This window comes from Prionailurus viverrinus, chromosome C1 (assembly GCF_022837055.1).
Source record: "Prionailurus viverrinus isolate Anna chromosome C1, UM_Priviv_1.0, whole genome shotgun sequence".
NCBI classification, from domain to species: Eukaryota; Metazoa; Chordata; class Mammalia; order Carnivora; family Felidae; genus Prionailurus; species Prionailurus viverrinus.
The window spans coordinates 115,324,056-115,337,791 of NC_062568.1; the positions used below are offsets into that span (position 1 = coordinate 115,324,056).

The 13,736-nt window shown below is 51.5% G+C and overlaps 1 protein-coding gene across 1 annotated transcript in view; it reads right to left on the minus strand.

Moving 5' to 3' along the window:
- VANGL1 (VANGL planar cell polarity protein 1) overlaps positions 1-13,736 on the minus strand; it is a 55,108-nt gene that overhangs the window by 19,787 nt on the left and 21,585 nt on the right. The gene's annotated exons all lie outside the window — the stretch shown is intronic.

The window sequence follows — 13,736 nt, forward strand, 5'->3', positions numbered from 1 at the left end:
GAAGAGCCGACATCATTGCCAGAGCGAAAGCACACCCCTCTACTCTGCCTGGCCCAGGCTGACCCAAACTTGAACTCGTGGGAAAGACAGGCCCGCAACGGGTCAGCACACACGTCTGAGGCAATTCAACAGCCACCTTTATTTACCTTTTTAAAAATTTTTTATTTTTATTTTGAAAGAGAGAGAGAGAGAGAGAGAGAGAGAGAGACAGCATTAGCGGGGGAGGGGCAGAGAGAAGGAAAGACAGAATCCCAAGCAGGCTCCGCCCTGTCAGCACAGAGCCCGATGCGGGGCTCGAACTCAGGAACCGTGAGGCCATGACCTGAGCCAAGATCAAGAGTCGCACGCTTGACGGACTGAGCCACCCAGGCGCCCCTCGACAGCCACTTTTAAATGTGAAACTCACTGCTGACAATGTTGCCTTACTGGCCCACTTTCTTTTCAGGACAAAGACGGTGGAATGAGACGTGTCGTGGCCTCTGGCGTCTGTTACGACGGCCGTGGGAACAGAGACAAGGGGCTCGCCCTGCCCGTGCCCTGCGGTAAAGACAAACACCTGGGAGCAGAGTTCGTGCTTTAGTTCCTAAGAACCTGAAAGACGTTTTTGAAAGATGAATTGAAGGCCCAAACCCAAACCAAATCAATGTCCTACACAGCTACACTTGCTACTGTTCTCCGCATCTCTGCTGCGGGAAACCGTGTGCTCAGAGCAGCTGATACCGGGCTTTGGCCCCAGACAGCACGACTCTCGGCTCTATCGCTTATTCTCTGACCTTGAACTTCCTGAGTTCGAGCCCCACACTGGGCTCTCTGCTGTCAGCACAGAGCCCGCTGTGGATCCTCTGTCTCCCTCTCTGCTCCTCCCCTGCTCTCTCCCTCTCTCTCAGAAATAATAAACATTAGGGGCGCCTGGGTGGCGCAGTCGGTTGGGCGTCCGACTTCAGCCAGGTCACGATCTCGCGGTCCGGGAGTTCGAGCCCCGCGTCGGGCTCTGGGCTGATGGCTCAGAGCCTGGAGCCTGTTTCCGATTCTGTGTCTCCCTCTCTCTCTGCCCCTCCCCCGTTCATGCTCTGTCTCTCTCTGTCCCAAAAATAAATAAACGTTGAAAAAAAAAAATTAAAAAAAAAAAAAAGAAATAATAAACATTAAAAAAACTGGGAAAAGAAAAGAAAAGAAGAAAAGAAAAGAGGGAAGGGAAGGGAAGGGAAGGAAAGAGAAAAGAAAAGAAAAGAGGAAAGGAAAGGAAAGGAAAGGAAAGGAAAGGAAAGGAAAGGAAAGAAAAGAAATTCCAGAGGCGCCTGGGTGGTTCAGTCAGTGAAGCATCCAACTTCGGCTCAGGTCATAATCTCGCGGTCTGTGAGTTCGAGCCCCACGTCAGGCTCTGTGCTGACGGCTCAGAGCCTGGAGCCTGCTTCCAATTATGTTTCCCTCTCTCTCTGCCCCTCGCCCATTCTCTCTTCTCTCTCTCAAAAATAAATAGCGTCCAAATTCGGCTCAGGTCATGATCTCGTGGTCTGTGAGTTCGAGCCCCTCATTGGGCTCTGTGCTGCAGCTCAGAGACTGAAGCCTGCTTCGAATTCTGTTTCCCTCTCTCTCTGCCCCTCCCCCATGCTCGCTCTTGTGCTCTCTCTCTCTCTCAAAAATAAATAAACATTAACAAAAAAATTTTTTTTAATTCCAGGGACAGCGGGCAAGATCCAAATACGCCAGGATCTGACTGGAGTCTGGTGACACCTGTACTTAACTCCTGAGCTTAAATATCAGTGGAGACAAATACAAATTCTATGGCTTTCCAAGACTTTAAGGTCAGCTGGCATTTAGGTTGGGAGAAAAACCAGAGACCTCTACCTTCTTGCTCTCAAGGAGGACTTGCTTGCTTGCCTGGTTTAGGTGTATTTTTTTAAAAAGTATATTTATTTAGGGGCACCTGGGTGGCTCAGTCAGTTGAACATTTGACTCTTGATTTTACCTCAGGTCATGATCCCAGAGTCATAGGATTGAGCCTGGCATCAGGCTTTGCACTGAACACAGAGCCTGCTTAAGGCTCTCTCTCTCTCTCTCTCTCTCTTTCCCTCCCTCTGCCCCTCTCCCCAGCTTGTGTGCTCTCTCTCTAAAATAAATGAAGAAGAAATCTTTGTACAGTTTATTTTGAGAAAGAGAGAGAGGGCGCACACACGCACAAGTGGCGGTGGGGCAGAGAGAGAGAATCCCAGTGAGGCTGCGAGCCCAACGCGGGGCTCGAACTCACAAACCGTGAGCTCATGACCTGAGTCAAAATCAAGACTTGGACGCTTAACTGACTGAGCCACCTAGGCACCCCTTCAGGTATGTTTGAAAGATTAAATGAGATACTGCATTCCAAAGTACCTGGCCCGAAGCAAGGCCACAGGGCGCTGCCACAGGAAATAAGCCAGGACACATCCCCTCTGCACAGCTTTCCTTAGTGGCTCAGACCCTAGAGTTGTGCTACCGCCTGTTTTTACGCAGCGTCTCCTGCCAACCCCAGCCTCCTGCAAACCGGGCCCTGCTCCTGGGAGGTGCCCACGACACACGCTGTGGACGAGGAGCAGCCTCAGAGTCAGAAGGCCTAGACCCCAAGTCTGCTCCCGCGGCCCTGTAGCTCTGTACAGTCCCTTCCCTTCTGGGGCCTGTTTCTCGGTCCCCGGAGCCGAGATGCCAGAGAGCACCTAGGGCTGCGTGCGGATGTCCCGAAGAGCAAACGAAGGAAGGGCAGGAAAAGCATCTGTGAATTGCACGCGGCCACGGAATGCAAACGGTCCCGCTCCCAAGGGCAATGAGCATCTGGCAGCAAAGGGCTGAGGCTGGCTGCTGGCTCGATTCTTCGTGCGTCTCTGGGCGTGAAAGCACGACCTAAGCTTCCCTGCCCCTGAATCACAAATTGTTACTCTTCACAGAAGGAAGAGAACCTTCATGCTCACCCAGGCAGAGACACAAGAAGCAAAGAAATCCGAGTCCGTCTAGGCCAAGCTCCCAATCCACATACCAATTCTCTTTATGGCGCCCCAGACGGCAACCAGCCTCTCCGTGAAAAGAAAGTTCTCTCTCACTTGGCCTTGAAATGACCTTCCTCTAAGTTCTACCCAGGGGTCCTGCCACCGCTTCCTTCTGCACCCAAACCCTCCTTTCTTGTGAAAGCTCATCAAATATTTGAAGGAAACAATTGTGGCCATAAACTTCCCCCCTTTTAACTCTCTTCCTGCGCAAATAAGGGCACCGAGGCCTAGAAACGCGTGTATGCAAATATGCACACATACGCATGCACACACAGAGAGCTCCCTGTTTTGTTCGCTTTTCCTTGGATTTGGTTGTGGATTCCGTAATTAAATTAAGACATGCTATTAAAATCAGAAATAAAAAATAAAATAAAATAAAATAAAATAAAATAAAATAAAATAAAATAAAATAAAATAAAATAAAATCAGAAATATTCAGGTTTTAGAGCTCAGCCGGCCTGAGATCCTCGCGCTTTACAGGCTTTAATGTCTCTCTGGGCAGCTAGAAAGGCCCTCCCCTGACAGGGCCAGGTGGGGAGGCCTCAGGCAGGTTTTAGCCAGTTCTTTTTAAATTAAAAAAAATTTTTTTTCACGTTTATTTATTTTTGAGAGAGAGAGAGAGTGAGTGAGCAGGGGAGGGGCAGAGAGAAAGGGAGACACAGAATCTGAAGCAGGCTCCAGGCTCTGAGCTGTCAGCACAGAGCCTGATGCGTGGCTCAAACTCACAAACGGTGAGATCGTGACCTGAGCTGAAGTTGTATACTTAACTGACTGAGCCACCCAGGTGCCCCTTAAATTTTTTTTTTAATGTTTATTTATTTTTGAGAAAAAGAGAGCATGAGCAGGGGAGAGGCAGAGAGAGAGGGAGACACAGAATCTGAAGCAGGCTCCAGGCTATCGGCACAGAGCTTGACGCGGGGCTTGAACTCACAAACTGTGAGATCGTGGCTTGAGCTGAAGTCAGACATTTAACTGACTGAGCCAGCCAGGTGACCCTAGCCACTTCTTTTTAAATATTCATCTGCTCCCTTTAGCTCTGTCAACAAAAACAGCTTTCTTCATGCGTGAAAAACGTGGAAGCATTTCTTACATGTTAGTGCCTCACGTAAATGACAGCTGCCATTAATCTGGTTACCTCGGAGTGTGCCGACAGGAAGGCACTGAAGAGGCAGGGTTCCAGTCACAGCAAAATCCGCAAGGGCTTGCTTTCAGGGCAAGTACTCATTACTCTACTAGCCAGCTAAGGATGCTGACACTCAAAAAAATCCTAACAACCAACCAGTCTCTCCAACACCATTCACAGGTTAGTATGAATTAGGAGCACCCGCTAGATCCCAAGGACCTGGAAACAGATGTGAAAAGAACCTTAAGAGGCTTAAGCTCCCATCGGTGGTGACCCACAGACTGTGACAGAACCTGTGACCAGGGGAGGGGTGGAGGGTTTCAGGTGAAGATCTGCGGCGGCGGAGGCGAAGCGGAGTTGCTAAGCGTTAAATGATGGATGATGGCCACGCCGTGCGGACAACGGGCTGTAAAGTGAATTCCAGGCAGAGGAAGGGGTGTGGGCAAAGCAGGCTGGTGTGAAACAACCCTCCCAAACAACTACAGTAACAGGGACAGGGCCACCCTGCTGAGTCACAGAACAGCTTTGAGACCCTGTTGGTGGGGTGAAGTGTCTCCCCAAATCCACGTGTGTACCCAGGACCTCACGATGGGATCCCTGCAGATGTAATTACAGCGAGTTAAGGTCCTACTGGTATCTTTTTAAAGAAAAGGGGACACACACAGAAAGCGCCATGTGATGACAGAGCGGAGACTGCGCTGATGTGGACGCAAACCAAGGAGTGCCAAGGACGGCCAGCAGAAGCCAGGAAGACCAGGAAGGATTCAGAGGGAGCCCGGCCCTGCCAGGGCCTAGATTTGAGACTCCTAGCCTCCAGAACGGACAGAGAAAACTCTTTTAAGCCACCCAGTCTGTGGTCCCACCGCAGCTTTAGGAAGTGAACACATGTATTTAGGGCAAGACGGATAGAGACAGGGAAAGAGCAGGGCCAGGCTGAGAGGTTGGCAAAGGTCGGAGACGGTGAGGGGGGACAGCGCGACAGAGAGGGAGTGTGTGGGTAGGAGAGAGGGAGAGCCGGCCAGGAAGATCCAGAGGATGCTAACAGTAAAGGCTGCCTGGGTACCAAGGCCTCCCTCTCTCCTACTACTCTTAGAGGCGTACCTGATCCGGTGACGGCTTTTTAGGCCTGAACCCGGGGTCTTTGAGAAAACGCTAAAATGGTTCGACTTTTTGTGACAACTCCCAGTGTGGGCGAGCCGGCAGATGGGCTCAGTTCTATCTGACTAACTTCTCCCCACAAGAGTCAGCAAGGCCGCAGCCTGGATGCGTGGCCTTCGCTGTTGGCCTGGACGTAGAGATGAAGTGACTCTGGAGTGACCAGGAGTCAGGACAGTGTGCAGCAATATTCATGCCGAGTCCCAGAGACGCGAGTATAATTAGCCCCTCAGTGCCGCTGCCACCTCTCCTGGGAACCGCGCACACAAGCGTTTGCATCTCTGGGCCCTCCTGCCTTTTAATTAAAATGTTTGTCTCGAGACTGCCTTTGGGGATGTGGCTTACACGAATCCCACACAGGGAACAGGCAATGATCACCTTGGAACTTGAGGACAGGGAGGGGCGAAAATGGGAAACGGCTTGTGTTTACTGACAGACCTGGACTGGACGGTAGAAAGAGTTGGGCACAAGCCTGGATTTTCAGGGACTCTGTCACAATGGGCCAGGTGCGACACACATTGCTGCCTGAGATCCTGGGATGGGAGGCAGACTGCCGACCTTGACGGAGGCCCCACAGCTGGGGCCCTGTCCCGCTGGCGCGGCCCAGGGAGGCTCCCTTCCAGGGTGCGGGCTCCCCAGCCACACGGAAGCTGCAGAAACCTAGTTCTCTGAATCAATATTTATGGGTTGGAAAGTGTCCCTGGCGTAGGCACCAAATGGGGCTGCACGCAAGCCCTGCAGGGGCTCCCCATCAGGAGGCAGAGACACTAGAGGCCAGGAGCAGCTCAAAGGGAGCTGGTCACCAAGGAATGGCCTCCAAAGTGCAGTCTGGGGGAGCACCGGAGCCCTTCTCTCTGCACTTTACGTCCCCCCTCTTAACAAACGATCACCCTGGAAAATACCCTCCCAAATGTCAGGCAGACCACACCGGGAACATGTGCAGAGACCACGCTCTGCCTCCCTGGGAGGAGTCTAGGAGGACGAGAGGTAGCTCATGGCTACATACACCAGCCTGGTTCTTCTGGTCTCAGGAGCCAGACAACAAAATGCTGTCCCGGGTGTTTCCCTTTTAGGTCATGATGCCATGATCCATGGGGCGGGCGGTTCTGAGTGTGGCATCAACACTTGAGACCTCCTTCGGAGGTGATCCCGTCATGGCGGGCTGTCCCCTTGGCGGTCCTTCCCGCAGCAGAAATGCTGGCAAACCTGAGACACGCCTCCCTGTAAGCGGCAGGTTTGGCTATTGCCATGGTCTACCCGAAGAGTCCGCAGCCCTGCTTCCGGGACAGGGCACCGACCCCATCACACCGCCACCTCCCTGCATGGTCCAATTTGGGCTGCACCTGCCGGCCCTGCCTGGGATGGAAATTCAGCTTTCTCAACGTTTCAAATTACTGAGCTGAATCACACCAGATAAACATCAAAGACAACTGCCTGCTTGGGGCTAGCTAAGACAGAGATTTAGATAGGAACTATGGTACCTCCAGACCCACCTGGGATGCCGGACTGGCATTCTCTTAGCCAGCCTCCCATTTCTCAGCCTCAGTACCTCTGGCCTTGGGAAGGACCACGGGAGCAGAGCATGAAAAGTCGGGAATTCTGAGGGCCATCAGCCTGGCCCACTAGACCTCTGCCGGCAGAGACGGAGCCAAAACGGGCACAGAGCGGAGCCGGGCAGTGGCTCTGCAGGACAGGGAACGCAGACACCTGTCCATCCGCCTTCTTGTGTGTTGGCATGTCCTAGCCACCTGTGGCCCCACGGGAAGGCCATCTAGACCAGTTCTGCATCCACGGGCTCCTTGGCCATTCGGTGGCTGCGCTCTGTGAGGGTTGGCCCCTCGGGGGCTTGGAGCAGGGCTTATGGGCAGACACTGTGCAAGGGAAGCCTTCCCAGCTGTGGCCACTGCCAAGAGGCAGCTGTCCAAACACAGGGCTGCAGTGTCCAGCGTCTCACACCCTCATTACAGCCACTTCGAATAGGCACCCCCGGGCCAAACCGCAAACGGCAAATTCTCCCACAGCAACACAGATCTGAGCAAAAACCTTTCCACTCTGCTCCTCAGCTTTTACTCGTTTTTATCCTTTGCTTTTTTAGGGGACTGGCAAACGTCTTCGATGAAAAGCAGTTAAACAAAACACACCTCTCTAAAAATGAAAACTGTGTACGAAACCTTGATCATAAATGACATGAGCCAAAACCCCCGGTGGTCATTTAAAAACACTCCCCAGCTTTGCAGCCAATGGTGCTGGGTCCTAACCAAACCCGTTGATGCCAGTCTTGAATGTGAGAGGGAGGGCCCACAGCTCAGCGGGATGGTCAAATCTGATCGGCGGTGTAATTACCAGCTTGGATATCGCTTGACCCAGGATCACAGACCTAGGATTTCAAGGGGAGGTAGATCTGCCCTGGAATTACTGGAATAACCTTAATCTCCCCCAGAGACTCTCGCTTTCTCACTTCTAACTAGAAAACCCAAATGCATTCGAGAGAAGCAAGGCTCCCACTGGAGCTGTGAGGACGCAGGCATGAGCCGGAGAAGGGACAATATGAGCTCTGTTTCATCAGGGTTGAACTGTGCTCATTGATCCCATGGTTTCCTGGGGCTCTGGGCTCAAGAGTCACCACGGTGTCATGTTCCCGTCTTAGCTCGGGCTGCCATAACAAAATACCATAGACTGAGTGGCTTAAACAACAGAAACTTATTTTCTTAAAGTTCAGAAGCCCAGATGTCCAAGACCAAGGTTTGGCTGATTCAGTTTCTGGTGAGAGCTCTCTTCCTGGCTTACAGATGACAACCTTCTCATGATATCTACACATGGCCGTTCCTCGATCCGTGAGCACAGGGGTGAGAGAGAGAGAGAGCAAGCACGTGTGTGTGTGTGTGTGTGTGTGTGTGTGTGTGTGTGTGTGTGCAAGCTCTCTGGTGTCTCTTCTTATAAGAGCATGCGTTTTATCAGATCTATGACCTCATTGAACCTTAATGACTTCTTCAGATACCCCATCTCTAAATAAAGCCACACAGCGTTTAGAGTTGCAACCTATAAATTCTGGGTGATACAATTCAATCGATAACATTCCACCCCTGGCCCCTAAAATTGATGTTTTTCTCCCATGCAAAATATGCCAATTCCATCCCAACAGCCCAGAAGGTCTTGACTCATTCCGGCACCAGCCCTAAGCACAAAGTCTCATCTAAGTGCTGAGACTCAAAGTATAACCTATAGTGAAGCAAAGATCCCACTCCAGCTGTGAACCCGTGGAACCAGACAACTTATGTGCTTCCAATATATTAATGAGATAGGGATAGGATAGGCATTCTCATTCCAAAAGGGAGAAACTGGAGGAAAGGGTTGATGGGTCCCAGACAAGTCCAAAACCTAGCAAGGCCAATTCCATTAGATCCTAAGGTCTTGATCTTAAGGGTAATCAATCCTCTTTGGTTCAACACGGTGTCCTCGGGGCTCAGGGCTGGCCCTGCCCAAGCAGCTCTCGGCAGTGGCCCCAAGTGGGGGACCCAACCTCTGAAGCCAATGAAAAAGGAACCTGGCCCTGGGGCCTGTAGTGGGAGTGGCAGCCCGATGATCTCTGGATCATCTTTGGGGTCATTCCTCCCTATTCGTGAGGATAACACATGTTCTCAGCCTTTCTTCATTCTACACCCCCTTCTCTGTATCCGTTAGTCCCAGGTGACAGTGTTACTACTGGGACAAACCCATCTTCCCATCTTTATTCTTGGCTTCTGCTGGAATGGCTGATCAAATTCTGATTAAATCAAACAGAGCTTGGCTGGCTCAGTTGGTAGAGCATGCAACTCTAGATCTCAGGGCCATGAGTTCGAGCCCCACATTGGGTGTAGAGATTTCATAAACAGACAAACAAACTTTAGAAAACATCAAGCAGTTGTGTGACCACACCCTTGATGTTGTTCTCTTTAGTATCCACTTCATTTTTTGCTATATGGGTAAGCTGAAAATTTTCCAAACCTTCAAGTTTGGATTCCCTTTTGCTTAACGACCTTTTCCTTCTGCAACACATCTCCTTGTCACATTTTACTATAAGCAGTTAAGGAGGACCCAAGCTGCATCCTCAACACCTTGCTTAGAAATTTCTCAGCTAAACACCGGGGCTCCTGGGTGGCTCAGTCGAAGCACCTGACTCTTCATTTCTGCTCAGGTCATGATCTCACAGTTCATGAGATCGAGCCCCAGGTCGGGCTCTGCACTGACAGTGCAGCATCTGCTTGGGATCCTCTCTCTCCCTCTCTCTCTCTCTGCCCTCCCCTGCTTACACTCTGGCATGCATGCTAAGTAGATAAACATTAAAAAAAAAGAACTATTAAAAAAATTCCTCAGCTAGAAATCCAATTCCATCATTCACAAGTTCTCTCTGCCACAGAACACCAGAACATGAACACAGTTCAGCCAAGTTCCTTGCCACTTTATAACAAAAATGGTCTCTTCGCCACTCCCCAGTGACATGTTTCTCATTTCCACCTATGAATTTTGGGGGTGGGACACGACCGCCCCTTTCAACACAGCAATGCTACGATCATGCATGACCATAAACCTGCACTGTTTGAAAAGCAATCCGCGAATCCTTTCTTCTAAAGCACAGGTGGTTCCATGGTCAGTAACCAGACCCTTGATAAAAAGGTGCAGGGTCGGCACCAATTTATAAGATACTCTCCACGTCAGTGAATGAAGCATGCCTAGAAACCCACACAGTCAAAGCCTGCTCGCTGAATTAGGCCCAACGGAGCTTCAGCCAGATGAATATCTCACAGAACACGGGTCACTGTCAACAGGCAAGAGTTCTACCTGCTTTTGTGGTTCCAGTCTCTCTGCTGATGACTCCTGGCTACCACTTTTCCTTGACGTTCACATGCCTCCCTATAGCAGCTCTCCCTTGAAATGTGTTACTTGTGGACTTGTTTGAGGTACAGAAGTCGGTAAGTAAACGTTAGAACTATATGCAAAGTAAGAACAAGCAGACTCTGAGAATGGGAGCCCGAGGTGGCTGGGGGAGTCGGCTGCCTACCGCGATGGTTTCAAGGTCCAGGTTTTGTGTGCTGACTGACTGAACAAAAAGAACCAATGGGCTACGGAATGGCTGCAGAGCGCAAGCCGGACATCTCTGGCAATCCTCTCTGCATTCTCTCCTTTCCAGCCCTGCAGCTGGGAGTTCAGTAGAATCACGTATTTTAAAAAAATCGCCAGCACCCAGCCTGGCCCACGGTGAGCAACTCCAAATTGCTGATGAGTTCGTTCATGTGTTCTTAAAGCAGTGATGTGAACATGGACGCATCTATCCAAAGGTTAAGAACATTCTGGAACCAGACAGCCTGATCTCAAACTCTGGCTCCCACAATCACAAGCGGACAACCGGCTTAACTCTTCTGTGCCGCGGTTCCTTCCTCTGAAGATGAGGATGATGGTGCCTCCCCCAGGACTGTTCAGATTAAATGAGTTCTGTTAGGAGCGCAGAAGGAGCTCGGCACATGGTAAGGACCAGGTGATTGTTACCTTAGGGTTTCACTGTAAACTGCTGTCCTACATCTCAGATTCAGTCAATTCGACTGGCTTCTACGCTCCAACATTCACAGTATTTGGCTTTAAAGAGCTCAAAACTGAGAAATATATTAATTGTGATATCAAATGCCATTTGTCTCTCTTCTGGATTTCTCCCCAAATGTGGTCAGATCAAAACTTACCAATATTTGGTGACATCCTGGAAAAGTCAGCAGCTCATTGTGAGAATGGGGTCAAAACAAGTGACCAGGGAGGTGTGCATGCATAATTACAAAGCAGATGTGCTGAGACCCAGGGTGCTGCAGGGGAGGGGTGGGACCCCCAGGAGGGCACACAGGTCCCTGATCCTGCAGCTTGGGCTCCCCTCTAATTTTTTTTTAATGTTTATTCATTTTTGAGAGAGAGAGCGAGCATAAGCGAGCGCACAAGCAGGGGAGGGGCAGAGAGAGAGAGAGAGACATACACACACACACACACACACACACACACACGTGAGGCAGGCTCCAGGCTCTGAGCTGTCAGCACAGAGCCTGATGTGGGGCTCGAACTCACGAACCATGAGATCGTGACCTGAGTCAGACCGACTGAGCCACCTAGGCACCCTGGGTTCTCTGCAGAGGGCGGCAGCCCCATACCACCTGCCCCACCCTGGCAGGGCAAGAGAGGGAAATGACAGCAGACATCTAAAAAGCCCCTGTCATCCCCAAGGCACTGGACAAACGTTAGTAATATCTTAGTCTATTGACAACGTCTCACTTTGTACCACAATAATCTTTTATTTTTCTGGAAGTTTTCAAATAAGCCCATAATTCCATTCTTGCCAACAAACAGGGCCACTGTACCTTTTGTGAGGGCTAACGAGGAGCATAGTTGCTCCGAGAAACGAAAGAACAGGCATTCTTTTGACAACTGTCAAAAATAGCTCAGTCGATTCAAGAAAATCATCTTTGAGGACAAAACAAGGACTAAGAACTCACCGTGGCCCTGCACCTAAGCCCATCAGGTCATTGCCACGGGGAAGGCTTTACATAAAGGGAAGGGAGAAGGGCCGCGCACATCAGCTGATCTGATTCCTGGCCTCGCTCTTTGTCTCCCTGGTTCCCCCACCCCTCCCGTTTCCACACTTTACGAAAGGGTTTAGAAGTTCTATTTCTGGCCCCGTGACTCTTCCGGCCACCGCTGGGCGCAGACCAGATTTAGCCCAAGAGTCGGCGGGTGACTGAGCCCACACGGTGCCAGCAGGAGAGGTGCCAAGCCCGCTCCAGCTCGCACAGACCGGCTGTCACGGGGGCGGCCAGGCATTCGTGTAGAAAAGGCGTCTCCCCTTCCCCAGCCACCTTTCCACCCCAGAAGCAGGGTCTCCACCTGAGGACAAAGAGGGCCTTACTGAAGGCAGGAAGAGGAGGAAAACACAGGGCCCGGAGAGAAGCCACCAGGAAGACCAGGGCACCCCCTCAGTACGCTCCCCGCCCCGGGGCCGCTGGCAAGGTGCTACGCTCGGGTTTCCCTGGGGGCTGGGGTTAGTGGCTTCAGGGTTGGCAGGGAGAGGCTGGGCAGCTGTCAGTCATGGTGAGAACAACTGGGAAGGGTCCGTGGGCCCCAGGAGCATCCCAACAGAGCCCTGAAGGTAGCCATCGCGCATCAGGAGCCCCAGTGCCGGGCTGCGCACCTGACAGGTGTCTAATGCAAGTCTGCTGGTCATTCTCCACCGCAAAACAGGGGGAAAGAAAGCAGAGATGAACAAGCAGCAGCGGCTTACTTGCCTTCAGAGCCCCACGGGCATCTGCGAAGGACTCGAAACACAGGATTCTGCCGTGCAGGGCGTGTGACTCAGACACCAATTCCCTCCAAGGACCGGTCAGGATGGCAGCAGCTTCCAATGCTAACCCCCGCCCCCCCCCCCCCCCCAGGCCTGGGGTGGCCCAGGTGAAGCCAGAGGAATGAAAGAGGGTGTGTGCCAACACTGAGCCGGTTTGGCCCAGCTGCAAACCAGGGCTGGGCCACCTTCCTGTGTCCCAGCCAGAACTACGACAAAGCCCATTGTTCTGAGATCCACTAAGGTGCGCCTGCCGATACTGGCCGCTTTGCCAGCTGCACGATCAGAGGCCGTAATGGCCACAATTAACTAAGGGCTCACCAGGTGCCAGGCAGGTTACACACCTCAACATATATCGCCCGAGGAGGCAGGAGAGCCCGACGAGACGGCCAAGTCGGTCATCCCAGGCTATCCGTTCACCGGGAGCCCTGTGAGTGCCAGCTGTATGCTACGCTCTGGGGCCAGACACTGGGGGTGCGATGAGAGGGAGACACGGCCCCTGTCCTCAGCCCCTTCCTCAGTTGGTGGGAGAAAACAGACAAATAGTCCCATACACACAAAGGGAGACATACCATGATGAGGGCATTAACCTAGGCCCAGCTTCACGACAACTAGGTGACTGCGAACGAAGGCCAGCCGTTACTAGTTTCTACACATTGTTTAAGTGTCCTAATCCCCCTCATCTGTAATACTGGGATGAAGAGGGGCACCTGGGTGGCTCAGTCGGTTAAGCGGCCGACTTCGGCTCAGGTCATGATCTCGCGGTCCATGAGTTCGAGCCCTGCGTCGGGCTCTGTGCTGACAGCTCGGAGCCCGGAGCCTGTTTCAGATTCTGTGTCTCCCTCTCTCTGACCCTCCCCCGTTCATGTTCTGTCTCTCTCTGTCTCAAAAATAAATAAACGTTAAAAAAAAATTAAAAAAAAAAACTGGGATGAAGAGTACCTGTAGCAAAGGGTTCTGTGAGGGCTAAACGTGACAATCTACACGAAGCGCTTACCTCGGGATAAATAAAAATAAAATAAATGAGATAAAATACGACCATCGCTTTTTTAGCTGACCACCAAGTAGATTATATATGCAGATTTAAAGTATGACATCT